Source organism: Protopterus annectens, chromosome 2.part0, assembly GCF_019279795.1.
Source record: "Protopterus annectens isolate FY-2018-M chromosome 2.part0, PAN1.0, whole genome shotgun sequence".
NCBI lineage: Eukaryota > Metazoa > Chordata > Ceratodontiformes > Protopteridae > Protopterus > Protopterus annectens.
The window spans coordinates 1,987,336,693-1,987,356,737 of NC_056728.1; positions in this window are offsets into that span (position 1 = coordinate 1,987,336,693).

Genomic DNA, 20,045 nt, shown 5'->3' on the forward strand with positions numbered 1-20,045 from the left:
CATCTGATTCCAGTCTTAAGAATGTTCCTGACACTCCAAAGGTCGAACACTCAAAAGAAATAGGTTCAGTTGCTATGCCTGATTCCCAGTTTTACATCACAAGATTTGGTCACACATCCAGACCAGGTGTGAGATACACGGCAACTTGAACATAACTGTATATATGTACAAAGTTTTATATAATGCATGATAAAAAAGCTATTTGTTCACTTGCATGTCAATTGATATCCTCGGTATTGCATTTTCTAAAAAGTGGGAGGATGTAGAGCACAGTGTGTATGTGTCTTTAAGAAACATAGCAAGTGATGAACACGCACATATGAATAACGGGCACGTGTTATACCTAGTGCCATTTTGAAAGTGCAGCCAGAGAGTAAGCATGTGAGAATGAATGTAGTTAGTTTGTATATAATTTACCTAAGTTGAAGTTAATAGCTATAACTGTAATATGTTTGTACATAATAAATCTGCTTGAACAGAACCCATGAAGACTCGTCTATTATATCAAGACAAGATGAGTGACAAGGAACCTTTCGGAGACCAACAGGGGAGAGTCTGGGGATGTCACAGACATCAGCATCCAGGATCCTCCATCAATTCGTGAATGCTATGCTCCAACGTGCCAGTAACTACATATAATTTCCCAGCACACCTGAGGACAGGGCCACAGATATGCAGGAGTTTTACCCTGTAGCATGCTACCCTGAAGTACTGGGTGCCATAGACTCTACACATATAGAAATCAAAGCACCACCCGGGGAGCAGGGAAGGATCTATATAAACAGAAAGGGTTTCCACTCCATTAACTGCCAAGTTGTGTGTAATGCTAAAGGAATCATCTTGAATGTATGTGCTGGCAACCCAGGCAGTTACCACAATTCACATATCTGGCACAGCTCCCAACTGTATCAGATGTTTTCTAGGGGTGATATCCCACAGGGTCATTTACTGGGGGGTGCAGGGTATGCATTTGAACTGTGGCTGATGACACCCATCAGAAATGCACACACAGGAACTGAAGAATGCTATAATGAGGCACACACTGAAAACAGAAATATTATACAACATGTGTTTCGGTTGCTGAAGTTGCGGTTCTGGGGCCCTAGGTACATCTGGGAGAGCCCTGCACTACAATCCACGTACATGTACTGAAATCTTCACTGTCTTTGCATGCTTCTCAAAATTATCCTGAGAAAACACCTTCAATAAGATCAAGAAGGAGAAGGGGCACACATTCCACCATTACTGTCAAGGTCACCACAGCAACACGCATGTGAGGAGTCAGAGGGGGAATGAGCATCTGGGTGTAGGCAGATGTAGGCATGCTCAATATGCTATCGCATTGGCTAAGTGGCAATGCATAGTACATTCACTCACCACCTAACGGGCTAAAACCTTCATCCTATGCACATGCATACAGTAGCCTTGATGTCAGGCTATGCTCGCAACCTTTATCTACCCAAGTAATGGTTGTGAACCCCTATCATCACACAGAGGCAGCCCTGGACTAAAACTGTAGCAACTGCTGAATTTACAAGGTAAGTGCTGAATCTGAAATATTAAAAAAATGTGTAATAATACAAAAGAATGGCATATCCTTGCATATTTTTACTTGGTAATATAAGTAAAAGATGGGTGATTTGTACAGTAATGACGTCAACATGTGACAGCAGTGACTTATGTGAATACATGTGTCCTCTATCAGGTAACAGGACTCAGGCATCAAAGATTCACGCATTCATGCCTTTCAAAAGTACTGATCATCACTGAATGTCCTCAGTTTGTCCTCACACTTTTATACTGGCAAATTACTAAAGAGAGAAGTTAGAAATTAATGACACACATTTCAGTTTCAGACTTCATAACCCTCAGAAGAATCTTAAAAATACCGATCCAAAAACTGTTTGATTCTATCAACTGTCTAATTTTGTAAGACAAAAATATTTAAAAAAGTCTCCCTACTCTTCATTTATAGCTTGGTCCAGCTTTGTTGCTGTATGAGTGGGGGAGGCATGTACAAATTACAAAAACCTGTAAGGAAGTAGAACAATTAGCAAATCAGAATCACAAACACAGATATACTAAGCACTAAGTCAGCTATGCACCCTCAGCATCAGATATACAGCTTATGTATCCCTTAATCCAAAAGATAGAAAACAAGGATATGGCACAGTTATCATCACTTGCGCAGGGTGTTGTTTGTGTGTGTGTGGGGGGATGGAAGCCAAAGCTGACACAAAAGGTAAGCTAGTGTGTGTGAGCAAGAAAGAGAAACAGGCAGAAATTTGGATAAATTATCAAATGGCCACTTAGACAGAATGAGGTTTAAGCTTCACAACTGAACCATGTAATAACTGTTGTGTGTGTTTCTGTACGGGCACTCCAGGTGAAATTGGTGTGTCAGTGTCTGCAAAAACACAGCATGTTTTTATGTATGGGCACTGCATGTGAAACAGGTGTGTGAGTGTCTGCAAGAACATATCAAAGCTCTATACTAGCTCTACATCTTGATATGTCAGACAGGTGTGAGCTGTGCATGTTAGTGGTGGTGGTTTATTGTCATACTCAACTACAAGAACTGGCTCTGCCAGGAGTTGCACTGGCATGTCCATGCCAACTTTCAGATGCACTGCTGCTTCCTGAATGTGACTGATGTCTACTGGATGAACTCTCCTCAAGAGTACACCCAGGGTCACGACCCCATGGCCTGCTATGTCTGGGTGTGGACACCTCAATCACTGATGGAGCAGTGGAAGTAGTGCCATTATGGCAGCATGATTGGGCATGGCCACATAAGCTAACATCAGATAATGCAGGTGATCTATGCCCACATGGATGCTGACCTCCTCCCAGCAAGTATTCCATCAGAGAAACCAGCCATTCCAACATGGCATTCATCTGATCCACTGAATCAACAACATGGTGGAGGCAGTCATGCATGTCAGCCTGTGCCACGTCTGAAACCATAAGCATTTCTTTGGAGGCCCTATTGGAATGTGCTTGTGCCTCCATGATGGCCCTAAACATACATCTATTGGCCTGGAAAGACATGCCTGGATCAGGTGCTGAATGGACAGCAGGTCTCCTCTGAGCACCCCTAACAGTCCTCCTGCATGACACCTTGCCCACACTTTGGCCATGGCCAGAGTCAACAGGCGCTGAACCCACAGTAACCATACTAACCTGATAGAGTGTCTCAGCTTCCACCTCTCCAATATCTGAGGGCTCACTGGAATAGGTTGGAGTAGGCCTACTGGCTGTATCCATTGGAATTACAGAAGATAGCTGCATGTCAACCTCAGTGTCAGATTCAACCTCTACATCCCCCCGACTTTGCCTCTGATTGTCCACATCATCAACAGAGTCTGCCGATACTCTGACATAAGGAGGTAAGAGTCCTGCTCGTCAGGATTACTTGTGATAATAACAACAAACACAGGAAAGAAATTAATAGCTACACTATTATAGTTCAATATATGCTAACAAACTAACCGTGATGTCACTGTTATAGACAGAGGAGCAATATACACACACAGTCCTGACACCAACATCATACATACGGGTAAAATAAATATTTCCGCAAACTGCTCAACATTACTGAAATAAAAATGTTTGGCTTACCATGTGCAGATAACTTCAGAGTTCCTAGGCAGGATGGTCATCGCAGAAGTTAAGGAAAAGGTAAGGGCACCATCATCACAATTAACAGTAACACAGGGTGTTAAAAATTGTGCTCCTCCTGGGACATACTTGTCCTCCCTGAAACAGCAGCACCAACATCAAGCACATGCTGTTGTGCACTTTCCACTGAGCTCACTGGATCCCTGACAGTGGGCAGCTACTCTTCATTTGGTGTCAGTTGTGGCTCTGTCGCAGGCCCCCTGCTGATAGCCAGCTCTTCATGGATGACTGCAGCTGCTGTCCTCTGGACCAATGAAATCATGTCAATGGCCTTATGATGCAACTGATCATATGTCTTGTGGACCCTAACAGTACTGACATTCACTATCTGCTGCCAAGTTTGCATTCTTCCAGACATATCCCCATGTCCTCTCTCAAGCAGAAAGGCACCGTGTCTCCTAAATGCTTATACAATGACATCATTCTCAAGGTCACTGAAAGGAGGTTTGTGGGGATTGGGCTGTATGGGTGCAATAGTCCTAGGTGACACAAAACACAAAAGAAGGATAATACACATAAATATCACATAAATAAAAGTTCTTAGATATAATACATAAAAGTAGCTTTTCAATATTACCCACTGGAGAAGCAAAAAAAAATACATTTAAGATATTCAGATATAAAAGATGGATTTATGTGGTTGTAACATATCATAGTCACACACAAAGCAAGGTTGAATCCAAATAAGGGAGTAACAACAGCAAAGCAAACCTTTGTACAAACAATTTTGTTTGTGCCAACACAGAAATGGAACTTGGCTCCACCTCCAAAACAACAAGCAAATGACACATTTTGCTATCAAACAAAAGGAATAAAACATCTGTGAACTGTTATAAGTGCTATCAAATGAACTGTCCCCAAAACATGTGTGCACATTTAGCACAGAACATTCAATTCCATGCAATCGCCAGTCACCTCTACCTGTGGCCAGAACTCCCCTAGACATGTCTATGGGCCATCATAGAAGGCTAACACCCCTGTGTCATTGACAATATAGGACATTTACAATTCACTGAAATAACAATAGGAGAATATAAAGAGGTAAAAAGTTGTAACGTTAGCACATGTGATGAAAATTTATAAGGCTGTGCATCTGATAAACTAAAATTCCCTGACAAAAATGCCCATGCCATCAGTAAACTTCTAAGATGTGCATAAAGATAAAAGTAGCATTTACTAATGTATGTATAAAAATATATTTCTAAGTTACATCTGAGCATATTCGGTATATAACTGAAAATGCAATCATACCTTATCAAGATCGGTAGTCTTCTGTACAGATAAATCCAAAGGTATAGCAATCTTCTTCTGTGTTATTCACATAATCAAGTCTTCCCACCTTCAGGTTCCCTAGCTACATGGTTCCCTTTTTATAGTGTAGATTCAGGCCTGTGAGCAAGGTGAATATGCAAATGAGGTGTAAACTCAATAGAACTGCTGAATCCCAAATTCTCGGTGCTGTGTAGATATGTAAACATAGTGTAGGCACTCCCACAGTGTTTGTTGTTAATGGATTGTGACTGTGGGTGTGTCAGCCAGGTTACACTTACGAAGTGTAGAAGGAATTGTATCAAAGTTTTAAATGTAAGACGCACAAGTTTCACAGTTTCTATTTAGAAATATCCAACCTCCCTGCATTTGTTGAAAACTGTATATTAAACATAATAGTCAGTATGCACTCAGTCACACAAATAATTAATATGAGTTCCACTACTATACATACTTACTATGTATAATTGTTAAATTTTTTATGTATTTATTAAAACTGAGTGTACATCAAAAAATGTGCCAGGTCATAAAATCTATGCCCCAGTACATGTCTGAAAAGTTAAATCTCCTAACAGTTATATCAGCAAACAACCCTCAAAATAATGCCAAGTGTCAGATTAACCTTCCAGTTTCCAAAATGTCATGCAAAAGTGGTTGGCAGTATTGTTCGGGTTTCCGCACTACCAGTAAACATGATAAGTATTGGTGGGAAATCATTATCTATTGCTGTGTTTTCTGGTTAGACATGACTGGTGTTAGAAGGGAAGGTGCCTAATTTAGGGTGCAGATGTGGGATGTTCAGGAGTCCAGAATCTTTACTGGACTCTGTGCAAACTGCCACAGCCAAAAGCTTTTGCAGGGGGACTATATTAGTTGCCAGTGCAAGTCTGAGGCTTGGAATAGTCTGGCCAAGGCTGTCTCCAGTGTAACTGGAATTCCACACACTGGTGAGCATTGTAGGCATCACTTGAATGACCTGAAAATGTGCAAGAGGGATACACTCAACCAGTAGCTGGATGAATTCAGAATTAGTAACATCCCACAGTTATGTAAGTATACTAATAAAGACAATTTATAATAGATAGAAAGCTATATATAGGCAAGACTGTTATGCATAATGCTTTTCTGTTCTTTTCTTTTCATTCCATAGCTAATGCAGAAATCATTGTGAATAGGGAAGCCCATGCTGAGTATCTAGAGAGACTGAGGGAACAGGGAATCAAGGTGTATGTATGCAGCAAAACAGAAATATTATTATAGGTTTTAAATTCAATTTTTTTTCTATTCTCTACAGTTGTAGCAAAGTAAGCATGCATATCCTAACTGTAAAAGCAAGTATGCATGTTTCAGTCTGTAGCACAGACCAACTTTAGGAGTAAAGTGTAAGACTGTAGTAAGATGTTGCGGATTTAAATACCACAAGTAATAAGTGTAAAACAGGGGAATGCTTTAAAAATATTACATAAATTAAATTTCCACACGTGGCATACATGCCCTGCTGCTAACTTTAATCTGAATAATTGGATCAAGCATACATGCAATATCTGCACATTGCAAGGATTACTTTGATCAATCCATAATTATAGTTTGTAGTTATTAGGAAGTATACTTAAATGTAAAACTTCAGATAAATTAGTTGTATTATTGTTATAAGGCATATGTCACAGATGACAGTACTAATTTTATCTATTTTTTCTCTCACCTCAACCCTTATCTCTTCCTTTTTTCTATTTGTCATCAACACATTTCCATGTCATCCATCTCTTACAAATCATAAAATGCTTTACAGCAAAGGGAGGTAGGTCAACCCCAGTTGCTCAGCCTGCACCTGCTCCACTGGCTCCAGCACTGAAGCCCAGGACATTTGGGACCCAACCTGGAGGAAGTGCCTCTGCTGCCCCTGCACTACTTGTATCCTCAGGTAGCACTAACTTGGCAGCTGATGCTATGGTACTCTCTGGGAGTACTGGTGGAGGTGAGGATATTATCACCTGCCAGGAGATACTAGGGTTGATAACAGGGTGGTGCACAGCACCATTGGTGCATGCCCATGCCAGATGGAGAGGTTGCTCCCCTTATGGTCTTTAGGAGGAGATGTCAAACACTCCATCAGCCAGTAGAGTAAGAGGACAGTGATGACAGTCCTGTGGGTGAGGACTAGATTCTCACTGTCCCTATGTTTGATGTGCATGGGCTTGTGTTGTCCTGTCCCTAACCCCAATCATGGTGTTCGCCAACATTTTGTGTCTTGTCTTGCTTGTCCTGTTTGTTTGCATCTGCTTCCTCACTTACCCAACTTACCTGACCCAGACATACCAATGTCCTTTACGAAACATTCCTCTCTTACTGAAGAAAAAAAAAGGGCACCTGTTCCACAAAAGATATATACTTATATATAATCCCATATATAGCTCTCCACTTCCCATGCTTGTCTTCTTAATACACTTGATTTGGTCCACTTGGCTACACAACATGATTGTACTGCTGTCAACCTTCTTTGTTGAGGTGATAGTCCACATTCAGCTAATATTCTGTACGTATTTTCATTTTACACTGTTGAAGAAGTAAATAGCTGTGGTTCTTTTCTACCTCCAAACTCCACATACCTATATTGCTTTGCCTTTGTTCTTCCCCCTGCTTTCCCCCCATTTCACCACTTTCCTATCTACCCCATTTTCACACCTTTAATCTGGTCAAAAAATAGAATCACACACAGCACACATAAGTGACAAAAAAGCAATGGAGCCCTTCACTTTTTGGCCTCTATGTTTGTGTGGAGTTTGACATCCCACTCCACTGCCAAGTGACTTGAACAGCTATTCAGAGGTGAGGTTACCTCTACACCATACAACTTAAACATGGTGCACTAAGGTAACACACACCAACACACAGTGAATGTAGTATAAAGAATTATCTCATTGCATTATCATTACTTCTCTAAAATTATTACATACACCTAGATTCAATCCATATATCATTTGGGCTCTAAAAGAAACGTGTCACTGTATTTAAACCTGCTGCCTCAGAGTCACCTAAGCAGCAGATATGTTTCATACAATCAGTACTAAGAACTCTCATAAATTTATCAATGAGGTTCACATTTGTTCACCCCTTAACTTGTGCAAACAGGGAAAGCAGCAGAAATGTGTATCTTGCATGCCCAAAATCTTTGCCATCATCCATGCAAATCAGCTGCTTGGCAGTGCACTATGAAAAGTGCACAATAGCGTGTACTACTGTTGTGTACAATCCATTTAGTTTTCATCCCATGAAAGTACATCTAAAAACACAAACAAAAAGGAAGGCACTTAAAAAACACATATGTACACTGCAGCTATCTGTTACCTTCCTCCTAGCACTGCAAACTTGTTCTCTCAGTACTTGCTCACAAATATATCAACTAAACTACATAAACAAATAACAAACATGTTCTCATATACCATGCACATCTTTATAATGACAATACATATTCCAAATACTTGTAGTAATGTGAAAAGCTGTCTGCATATATGTTGCAAAGATGTCTCTTAAAGTATACCTGCACACGTAAAACACAGGAGCAAATAATACACATTGCACACTCTTCAATCTGGTAACATGCAGAATTTTAATATCCTGACAGATAGACATGACTAGCTATCCATTTCATGCAGGTCTCCCAACATCTTCTTGTCAACATCCATTGATGGTGTCATCGCTATAAATTGTCCTGCAGCCTTGTACAAGTCATACTTGTGCTGTGGTGCTTGAGTAAAGTACTGAGGTCTCTAGTCAATTTACTTAGATAAGTAGGGGTTCTGCTCTCAATGCAGTCAGCTGGGGTATATATGTGTGTTTCTGCACTTGCTTGACATTAAAGACAGCATATAGGACACTGCTATTACCATCATCCCCTCACCAGACTTTGCTGATCTCATCAGCTATAGCTGATTTGTGGATGCACGGCATTTCCATTAGGGCAGAGTCTTTTCATAAATCATTTCATAGGTGGTTACTGGGCTACTGACATGAAGGTCTTTATAAGCCTAGCTGTGTATGCTCTAATACTAGAGAAACCCAATATAAAGGATCTTGCCAAAACTTGAGATCTTAGTTAGCAACAACTGCCCATATCTAGGAGGGTCATAGCTGAAATCCTTGGCAGAAATTTATGGTTTCCCATCCAATCATCCAGGCTATGCTTAAAAAGTGTCATAGAGGGGCTCTGTTTGATGTAAATTGGTAGCTTATTCAAGAGGAGTGGCAACCTCTGAGACACATATCTGTCTCTCCAGCAGGTCCTATTTATGTTGCAGGCAAGGTTAAGGTCCCTGGAGTGGGTGACCCTTGTCCCATTTGACTTGTGTATGTGCAGCATTTCCATTAGATTTGGATCCAAGATTGCTGTGTAGGCCAGGCACATGTGTCTTCTAAGTAGTCTGTACACTACTGAGTACAGTGACAGTGACTTCAGTCTGCCAATGTATGTCTTGTGCTGGAGATCCTGAATTTATTTTCTTGGCTAGAAACCTCTGAGGTCTCTCAAGTTGCTGCAGGTGCCTGGTCATGTACATACCAAAAGGAGCATTGTACTCAATTATTGGCCTGATAAGGGTCAAGTACAGGGGAGTTATGACCTCTTTCACTCTTGAGGCAATACCTTTGCCAAAGAGGTGTGTGATGTAGAATGCTTTCCTTACTATAGTAGACACATGGTGCTCAAAGTTTAGGCTACAGTCAACTTGCATTCACAAGTCTGTCACTCTTGAGTTGTTACTTAGGGTGTTATTATTTATATTATAGTCTGCACTGATATTGTTTTTACTGAAGGAGATGAAAATGCATTTTTAACATTGAGTTTGAGCCCATGGCATTGACACCAATCATTGGTTTGTGTAAGTCCCTCTTGAAGTACAGGTGTGCTGGTTGAGGTAAAGTCCCCAAATCTGACTGAGTATGATCTGTCGGTGAGCCAGTTAGAAATCCACCTAACAACATAAGGGTTGATATTCAACTTGGAGTGTTTATCAATGATGCCTGAATGTGGGATTGTGTGGAAGACCTTAGCTAAGTCAAGGTAGGCTGTATGCACAGATTTGCTTTTGTTTATGGCTCTGGTGACATTTCAAAGAAGTCCACCAGGTTTAACAGGCATGACCTGCCTTTGACAAAAATAAACTGCGTCAGATCAAGGGTTTGGAGATCATCTATATCCATATTTATAAGGTCCATGATGATTCATTCCATGGCCTTACAGATAAGGCTGGCTAAGCTTAATGGTCTGTCATTCCCAGGGTCTGTTGCTGTACTATGAAGGGGGATGACAGTTTTTGTTTTCCATTCAGCAGGGACAAAACCATTACTCAGGTTGTGGTTGAAGAGAGTACCTAAAGGAGTTGCTAACTCATGTTTTAAATAATTTAAAATGGAACCTGGGATGCCATACTGTCCCACAGAGGCTGTGATTTTGGCCTAGGAGAAAGCATTAATGACTTGCTCTTCGGAGATGCAAGGAGGGGGAGATGTAGCGGGAATGCTTTGTGTAATGTTTGGAGAGGAAAGGGAGCAAAATTTTCACCAAACCAGTCAGCTAATAGGTTAGTTATTTTCACAGGATCAGTGTGTGTGATGCCATCCACAGCTAGTTCAGCACATGTCTGAGTGCTACATCTTATGTTACAGATATAGCTGAAGAATGCCTTATGGTTATCCCTAACTATGGTTGCTAATTTTTTCTCAAAGTTGCCCGTAGAGGATTTTACAAGTTGTCTTATTTGTTTTATCAGAGGAGGGTGTTCTTCCAGTGCTGAGGCCTCTCTTTTTTATTCTTAGACAGCAAATTCTTCCTCTTGTATAAATTATTAATAATAGATGCCCACCAGGGTGACTTGTTTTTTCTTGCAGATCTTGTTTTGATCCTATCAGGTACTGCAGTATCAATACATCTGTATAAGTGATTGTACAGGGTATTTATTTATACCTTAGTAAAGCTGTTAATGCCATCTGGGGGATCAAGTGCTTGGAAATTATTTATGCCATCCCTTCTGAGGGTATAATTAACTTTAGTGAAATCTTTTAGCCTGATTTCACCTAAAAGGGGTTCAGGTGTTATAACTACTTCAAATGTGACTGATTTGTGAACAGATTTAACCAGTGAGGATCCTATATTTGTTGTGGTTCAATGGTCACCCATGTTGGTGAGGACCAGGTCAAAAATATTTGAGCCTCTCATTGGGCTGCATACTATTTCTTCCATGGGATTAGTGTTAGCAAAGTCCAGGAACCTTTGTGCAAGCATAGCCTCCAGATGGAATATGTTCCCATAGAAGGGTCTACATCAACATGCATCCACCTGAATGGGAGGATCAGCACCTGATGCATGCATGTATAGACACATCCTGACTCTCCTCATCTGTGAGGCAGACCAACATGTCATCATGGACCTTTTCTAAATGGACACTGGTAATATTCCGACTGTTTGGAAAAGATGTGTTTGATTTGTTCATGCTACATCCATGTCTGTTACATCTTTTAGATTTCCTCAAGAAAGTCATCAAGGGTGTGCATGATGACAACATTATCATCCTGAGGAACTTGATGAGGCCAAGGCATTTGACACAAATCTGCACTGAGACATTAACTCAACACTACCACAAGGGCCATAAACACCTATATCACCAAGTGGGTAGACCTCTGGATCACATACGTTACATCTAAATATGGTGAAGTGTGTGACGTGACCTATAACCCAAGTCCAGTGATCAGGTTTGTACATCAGGGCTGTGTGCTAGGCCCTTTCCTGTCTATTAGTTAAGTCACAGACATCAAGAATGACAATAAGGCTTCTTGAATGACTTGTTTATTGAGGCTAGCATCGATATAGATACCTACAATTATCTAGACATTGCATACTCCCTGACTCCAACTATTTTTGGCATTCCGAAAATCCATAAGGACCTCACCGAACCCCCCTCCCCTTTATGCCCCATAGTGGATGGTAGACAGTCCATCACTTATGCCTGTGCTAAATTTGTCAACCTGAAGTTAAAAAAGTACTTGGTGAATGAGACACAAATTTGCCGGGATTCCTGGAATTTCTTAGAGACACTCGATTCCTTGCAATTTGATGAATCTTACATTTTTTTGACCACTGACATTAAGGATCTCTACACAGTTATTCCACAACATTTGGGCATAGGTTGGGTCAGGGAACATCTATATAGGAAAGGTGCTGATAATGATGAGACATATCTGATGGAATTCCTCTTGGACATTATTTTGTCCAATAACTATATCTTGTTTAATAACGAATACTACCTACAAAAGACAGGGGTGGCCATGGGGTCATCCTGTGAAGGGAGTTTCGCCAACTGCATGCTTGCAGATTAGGAGTCTGGCTATCTATTCAAGGATGAAATGTTTAAAAGCAGGGTATACTGGTATACCCATTATCTTGATGTTATTTTTGTAATTTTAAAGGTGGGTATACAACAGCTCAGCAGTTTGTTAATCATATCTCTATATTCACCACCATTTTGAAATTCACCTTTAATTTTGCATCTGACTCAATCCCCTTTTTGGCTGTCCTAATATCTAATGACATACCCAATAAGAGGTATGTGGCTAAGATATATAGAAAATCCATATACTCAAATGCTTTTTTGCACTTTGAGAGTTCACACCCCTTCCACCAAACGAAGGTAATCATTAAAAGACAACTCGTAAGAGCAGCTAGGATGTCCTCTTTGGAAACTACCTTTCATGAAGAATGTAGTTTACTAAGGAATATGTTTTTGAAGAGGGCCTATCCCTTTCAGTTGGTAGACCAGGTAATAGCTGAAGTCACTATCAAGAGAGAAACGGGGGTGTTTAGATCCATCTTGTATGCAGGGGAATGGAGATTGCCTATGGACATGTCTGATAATGGGGTTACTAGCTTGAATGTAGAACAGAGTTCTAATACAACTGAGTTTACCACCAGTTTTATTACTTCTTTTTCCATTGATGGTCTAGCCTTACATGATATTATTATGAAAAACTGGGTAATGGCCAGTGAAGATATAACTACGAAGCTTAGACTAGGGGACTTCCCCAAGGTGGTTTTTAGGAGAAGTCGTACCTTAAATATGGCTTTGGAAAGACCTAAAGATATGTATAGTTCAAGTAGTGGTATGCATAAATGTGGGAGATGCAGAAGTTGTAAATTTATTGACACCACCAATAGATTTAACATCAATAATACTAAATACACCATCCATGGGAAATATAATTGTGACATCATTGGTGTTTATTTGGCCTGGTGCCAATTATGTTGTGGTTTCTACATAGGAAAAACCTAGAGACACTTGAGGCAGCACATCTATGAACACCAGTATGAAATAGAAAAGTCAAATTTAAACAATGCACCGGCCAGGCGCACTGCCGCAAACTCATGGCATACTGTTTTATTCTTAGTCATTGAGCAAGTAAAGAAGGATGTAAGGGGTGGCCCTTGGTCGTTGAAGTTAGAAGAAGGGGAGTGTTTGTGGCAGTTGAAACTCAATGCTTGTGTTCTTCCTGGTTTGAATGATCACAGTAATTTAAAATGTATTTTAAAATTAAAATCAATTGATAGGTGATTTATATGATTTTTTTGTATAGAAGTATTTAATTTTATGTATATACATATTCGGTTTATTTTTTTTTTGTATATATATGCAGGCATGTTTTCTGTTGTTCATATATTTTTTTAATATAGACTCCCTTTGAAGGGTTTATTTTTACAGTTGATTGTGCCTGTTTTTTATACATGGCTTTGCGTGGATTTATACATTTGTATATACACCTTTAAAATTTATGAAGGCTCAGAGGAAAAGACGTGATGTCATTGTACAAGATTTATTTAAATTTTAAAGAAACGGGTATTCTGTGTCTGAAGACGTTCATCCATTTTGTGAATGAAAGCACTAACGAAATAAATCTTTAAAAGTTCTGCTGGTTTCTTTTTTTCAGCCATCTGGCTTGGATTACAGTTTTGCAGATTGTTGTGCTTCTTAGTTTTATCCTGAGGAAATTGATGAGGCCAACGCATTTGACACAAATCCACACTGAAGCATTAACTCAGCACTATCATAAGGGCCATAAACACCTATATCACCAAGTGGGTAGATCACTGGATCACATACATTACATCTAAATTTGTTGAAGTGTGTGAAGTGACCTATAACTCAAGTCCAGTGATCAACTTTGTACATCAGGGCTGTGTGCTAGGCCCATTCCTGTCCATTAATTAGGTCACAGTCATCAAGAATGACATACATATACACATCCTGTGTCCAAACAGCTGTCTGGAGGACTGCAGATTGTGGACAATCATTGAATCCAACTGTGATATTAGTATAATACAGACAGTATTAACACACACCAAAGATTGCTGCCACAGTCATAAAGACACATGAATTGAAACAAAAACATGGGGGGATTTGTTATGTTATGAAAACAAACTCACAACCCAATGATAATGCAGATATCACAACCCAAGAGCTAGAAGGTATGTGGGACGTCAACCAGCATGTACCTACAGTGGTGACTACTCCCTTGTATGTAACACAACTCATGAGTATGGGCAGGACATCCACATCAAAGGCCATAATACTTCCATAGTTTACAGCCTTCATCACACATAAAAACTGAGCACAATGCCCCCTTCTTTATGTAACTCTCTACACATCTTCCAGGGATGCGTAACTCAGATGTACCATCTTTGCCACAGTGAGCTGCCACACATCTTATTGGCCATGTCTAGGCATTCCTTGTGTTGCATTAACATTACTGTCTAATGGTGCAGAACTACCATCAAGACGTAATACAAGATGCATGTGTAATACCTGTGCTGCTGATGCACATAGCACATACATAGCTATTTAACAACATTGATTGCATTGTTTACATTCATGACAGTGTGGATTGTGCCATATATATGCCATGCACACCTGTGAACTAGTCTGCATTGTTCATAATGTCACATACAGATATAGCAGTGTCCCTCCTAACACCTCCAGCAGATGTTACCATGTTAGGACAGTGTGCTTTATTACCCACATAGATTATTGGCATCTCAAAATATTTGTACAAGTGTGTTTGTGCAGAACTATCTATGATCACTCCCCATCACATATGTTATATCAGAGACATGGGACTACTGGATGTATTATTCTGCTATTATCCATGATTTTGAATGCTTCAGTTTGCTGTAGTCCATGAGCCTGTAACTCTGTGTCCCACTTGATGGGAAATCTCTGCTGATATTACTGTCATATTCAGACAACTCGGTTTGCACAGCTTCACAATATGCAGCTAACACCTATTGTATATAACATCCATGATAGATGTCCTCTACATTGTACATGTTAGGATGCTCATATCACAAAGACATCTTCTCAATTGTTGTCACCTTGTGTGACTGTCATGTAATATACAATTTCACTGTGCAGTCCGTACTGTACCATGTCGATATGTGATTGGTGTTCCTGCTACAGCTGTCGTCATTTATATGTTCTTCTCTGCTGTACATTAAGATGTTTCACATGTCCACTTTCCCTGTGTTCATTAAGGCAATTCATCTGTGTGTTCCTATTCAATGCACACACTTCCCCTGACTGCTTATTTTAAATGACAGTTATGGATCATTTATACAACTTTTGTATACAATGCTTAAAATGGGATTCCACAATATTTTGCACTGTATACACTGTCCTGTAATGTGTTTGGACAACGGTACAGGATGTTTTGACCCCAGACAATTCACCTATGGCTGTTTTGACCTTGGATGATTTGACCACAGTAAAAGTCACATTACTGCATTTAAAAGTTTATAACTTTAAAAAAGATGTGAAAAACAAACAGAAACAAAAGCAAGTCCAGCATTGACTTAAAACTGCAACATTACCATTTATTGTACATCATGACAAAGGGCAGAGACACAATAATCATACAAAACAAAGAAGTAGCTAAAAACTCCCTATAAAATCTAGTGGCTTACAATAAAAAAAAAATTGAAGTAATTAACAATATAATTTTCGATGTACGGATGCTTGCACGACCTAAAGAAAATCATGAAAACATTTTAGAAAGGTTATAAAGAAACAAAGCAGAAACAAACTAAATGTTAAAGGAATTGTAGCACACAAACTATCACGATTAATGTCACATCATTAACATTTTAATAACCAATGTGTGTGCGCTTGCAAAAGCTTAAGAAAGCAATTGAGGAAGAATTTTGGAAGCATAAAGAAGAAACATAGCACAAAAAATTAGGAATAAAATAAATGTACCACAAGAAGCATAGCCAATACAGCAAGGATTCATCACAACAAAATAGGAAGTTTAGCTACTGCCACCTACTGGTTCCTATTGAAACAACAACAATAAAAATAAACCTAAATGCAAGAAAATAAGAACTAAAAAAAAAATGTAACAGAAGGCAAAAGCATAGATGGAGTCAGTGAAAGATGTCAAAAATTACCTCAAAAAAGTTTATTTATTTATTACAAAAAATGCTTTTATTAAAATGTATTTGAGGTCAAATAGTCCAGGATCAAACTGTCCAATAAATATTCTCATAAACAATAAATGAAATATATACATATAAAAGTGTATATAATTACATTGGAGATGAATTGTCTGGAAGCGAATTATTCGGGGGCAAACTGTCCACCTTCCTTTGGACAATATATATATTGCTATATTATTAACTTGGTAATGACTGTGGCATGGCACACAATGCCACAGACCTAGTTTGAAGGCCTACATGTCTGCTGCTATCCATGTTACTGTACGCAGTTTCCTGGCTGGCAACACTGCTGTTAGGTACAAAACCGCACTCGTTTACATTTAAAATTGGTGCACTGCAAGAATATGTAATTAGTGCTGCTGCTCACCGTGCAAACATGTGAACTCCATGTAGGTTTAGCACGGAGCCTACATGGAGTTTATTGAATCCCCAGGCATGTTTTGTAATTTCATTACTAACTGTGGAGAAAAAGTAAGATAGATTAAGTACATGGAGGTCGGTTTAGTATAGATGGAGGACTGTAATATACATGCTGGTTTTGGATAAGACCCTTGGTAGGGATGCTCTGCATGTTTTATTGTGGGCAGGGGTGGAAGCAGGTATGAGCGCTCATCTAATAGTGACAGAAGTTAAGAACAGGTGAATGTACTGGAGAAGGAAAATAGGATAAAACAGTCACATGACCTAATATTGGGAGAGACTAATGACGTGTCCTCTCTGATTAATTAATTGCACATCTTAAAGGGGGAGCTGTAACATTTAATAATATTGCAGGCAGAAGCATAATGTATAAACATGAATACATTTTAGTTGTTGCAAGAGATAAGAACTACAAAGCATATAGTATGGGCATGTATGGAGACATGTAGACAGCAGGTAGCATATAGCATAAAAATAGACACATTTTAGATATTTATCCAATCAAATAAGGGATGCCTATAGACTAAATTTTGAAGGAATATACCAGAAATGTGGTGGGAGGGTATGCATAAAGAGTTCCGAAGTCCATTGTAGAGAAAGGCAGTAGATGAAGAGGACCAGAAGAAGTTACATACGCTTGCTAAACTGCTAGGTGTTATTACAGATGGAAAGCTAAAGGCACATCAAAAACTTTGCATATTATACCAAATAAAACATTGATCTAGATGAAAAATTACAATAGCCACCTATTTACTGCCAGCTCTACTTTATGTCTCTCCTATATATGTAAATCTTTTTTTTTTAAAACAAATTTATTGTTTTAACATATAAGAGAAATATCATAACAATTTTATACAAATAATTAAAAATAGGTATTATTATAATATTCAACAAAACAACTAAAGTATTTGCAAAGACATCCACTACAATCAGATCAATTAATTAAACTAAAATACTGTGCTATTGAAATTAGAATTTTTTTAACAAATTTTGTAAATTATCCCATACAATAAAATGTGATGTTTTTCTAGTTGTTCTCATTCTAATTGTGCTTATTTCCATATGACACATTATATTCATAACATTTTTAAATTCATTGAACGAAGGAGGTGCATCTGAAATCCAATTTCTAGTTATTATTTCCCTAGCCACTGCTAGGATAGACCATAACAAGGGAAGCTTAATCTTTTTAACACATTGAGGTACAGGTGTGTTGAATAATATAAGAGACTTAGAAATAATGAAATTATCTGTAAAAAGAGCCTGCAAAAATTCATTAATTGACTTCCAGTATTCTTTCAACTTCATACAGTCATAAAACATAGGAGCCCAGTCAGCATTAATTTCTACATTACATCTCTTACATAGATTATCTTTATTATTAATTTTATTCATCATCAAAGGTGTATAAAAAGATCTATGTAAAAATTTCCATGTATAAAGTCTCCAGACAATGGATTCCAATATATATTGTTTATCTTGTTGAGTTGGTGGGTCCCCATTAATAGAGGTGAAATAATTCCAGTATGAATCTACATTGTAAAAAGTTTCTTGTCTGATAATTTTATGTATATATGAAAGTTTACCTTTATCAGAAACTTTATGCTGTAAGTTTATTATCAAGTAATCAATCAGTTTTGGAATAGATTCTTTAACTGTTATAGACATTAGATCTATTCTATCAATGAGATGTTGTCTAAAGATCTGAACCTCTAACCAGCAAGTTTCTCTTAGATCAAATTCTTGTTTTAAGAAATCTAGATTTTTAACTTTATTATCAGATATCAGCTGATACCAGTACTTTAGATTATTATCTATAGCTAAATGAGCTCCTTCAGAAGTAGATGACATAAGCATACCCTGAGTATAAATTATAGGAATACAATAAAATTCCATTCCCTATACTTAGGGTGCATGAATATAAAGTTACGATAACTAATAATAATATTTAATGGGTAACAGACCATATGTTTAGGTGTAATAGGTGAAGTACAAAATTCCTTTAGCAACCACAACATGGAGTTATTTATAATCATATTTTTATGTGTTAAGGAGATTTTCATGAAGTGCATACTAATTAGCTCCCAATAATCTTTCCATTTTGCGACATATGACCGATCTATTAATAAAGTAATAACTTTTATAATAGAAGAGATAATATATAAATTAAAGTCTGGAAAAGAAATACCCCTTGAGACCAGCTATTAGTATGTTTCTTTAATGCAATCCTAGGTCTATTAGGTGCCCATAAGAAATTTAACATTAGTGTATTCAGTTTCTTGATAGTTATTTTTGTAGGTGAAAGTATTATTGATTGTATTAAGTATAAAATCTTGGGGAATATTATCATTTTAATAATTGTAAGTCTCTCCTCCATAGTAAAAAACATATTATTCCAGGTATTAAAAAGATTTTGTATATTAAGAAAACAGGTATTATAGTTATTATATATAATAGATTTAATATCTTTAGATAGTATTATACCTAAATAAGTTATCTGACCTGAGTTGGGTACATATTTAGTAAAATCACTAATGAGAGTATTTTTCGTGTACATATAGGTAGTATTTTATTTTTTCTTCATTGAATATTAAACCAGAAATACTTTTAAAATTTATCATTTTATCAAATAAAGACTGCATAGAAGAATTAGATCCTGCTGATGTAATTAGAACATCATCTGCAAAAGTTGAATTTTTGATGTTGTATTTTCTTCTATTTCAAAACCCTCTATGTCAGTACTGTTTCTAATCAAATTAGCCCAAGGCTCCATTACTAAAGTGAATAATAGTGGAGAAAGTGGACATCCTTGCTTTGTACCTTTAAGAATGGGTATTTTTGTGAAACATATGTTCCTACCTTAATATAAGCCAGCGTTCCTTTGTATAAATGCTCAATTAAATTTACAAATGCATCAGAGAAATTTGTGCACTTCAGTAAGGTAAACAGATAGTCCCAACTTACTGAATCAAATGCTGAACCTATATCAAGACTAATAAGTGTTAAATCTTTCTTTTTCCTATTTGCAAAATCAATTAATGTTAAAGTTCTTCTTATATTATCAAAAGTATTTCTATTTACAATGAAGCCCGTCTGATCTATGTCTATAATGCCGGGGATAATTGTCTTCAATCTATCAGCAAAA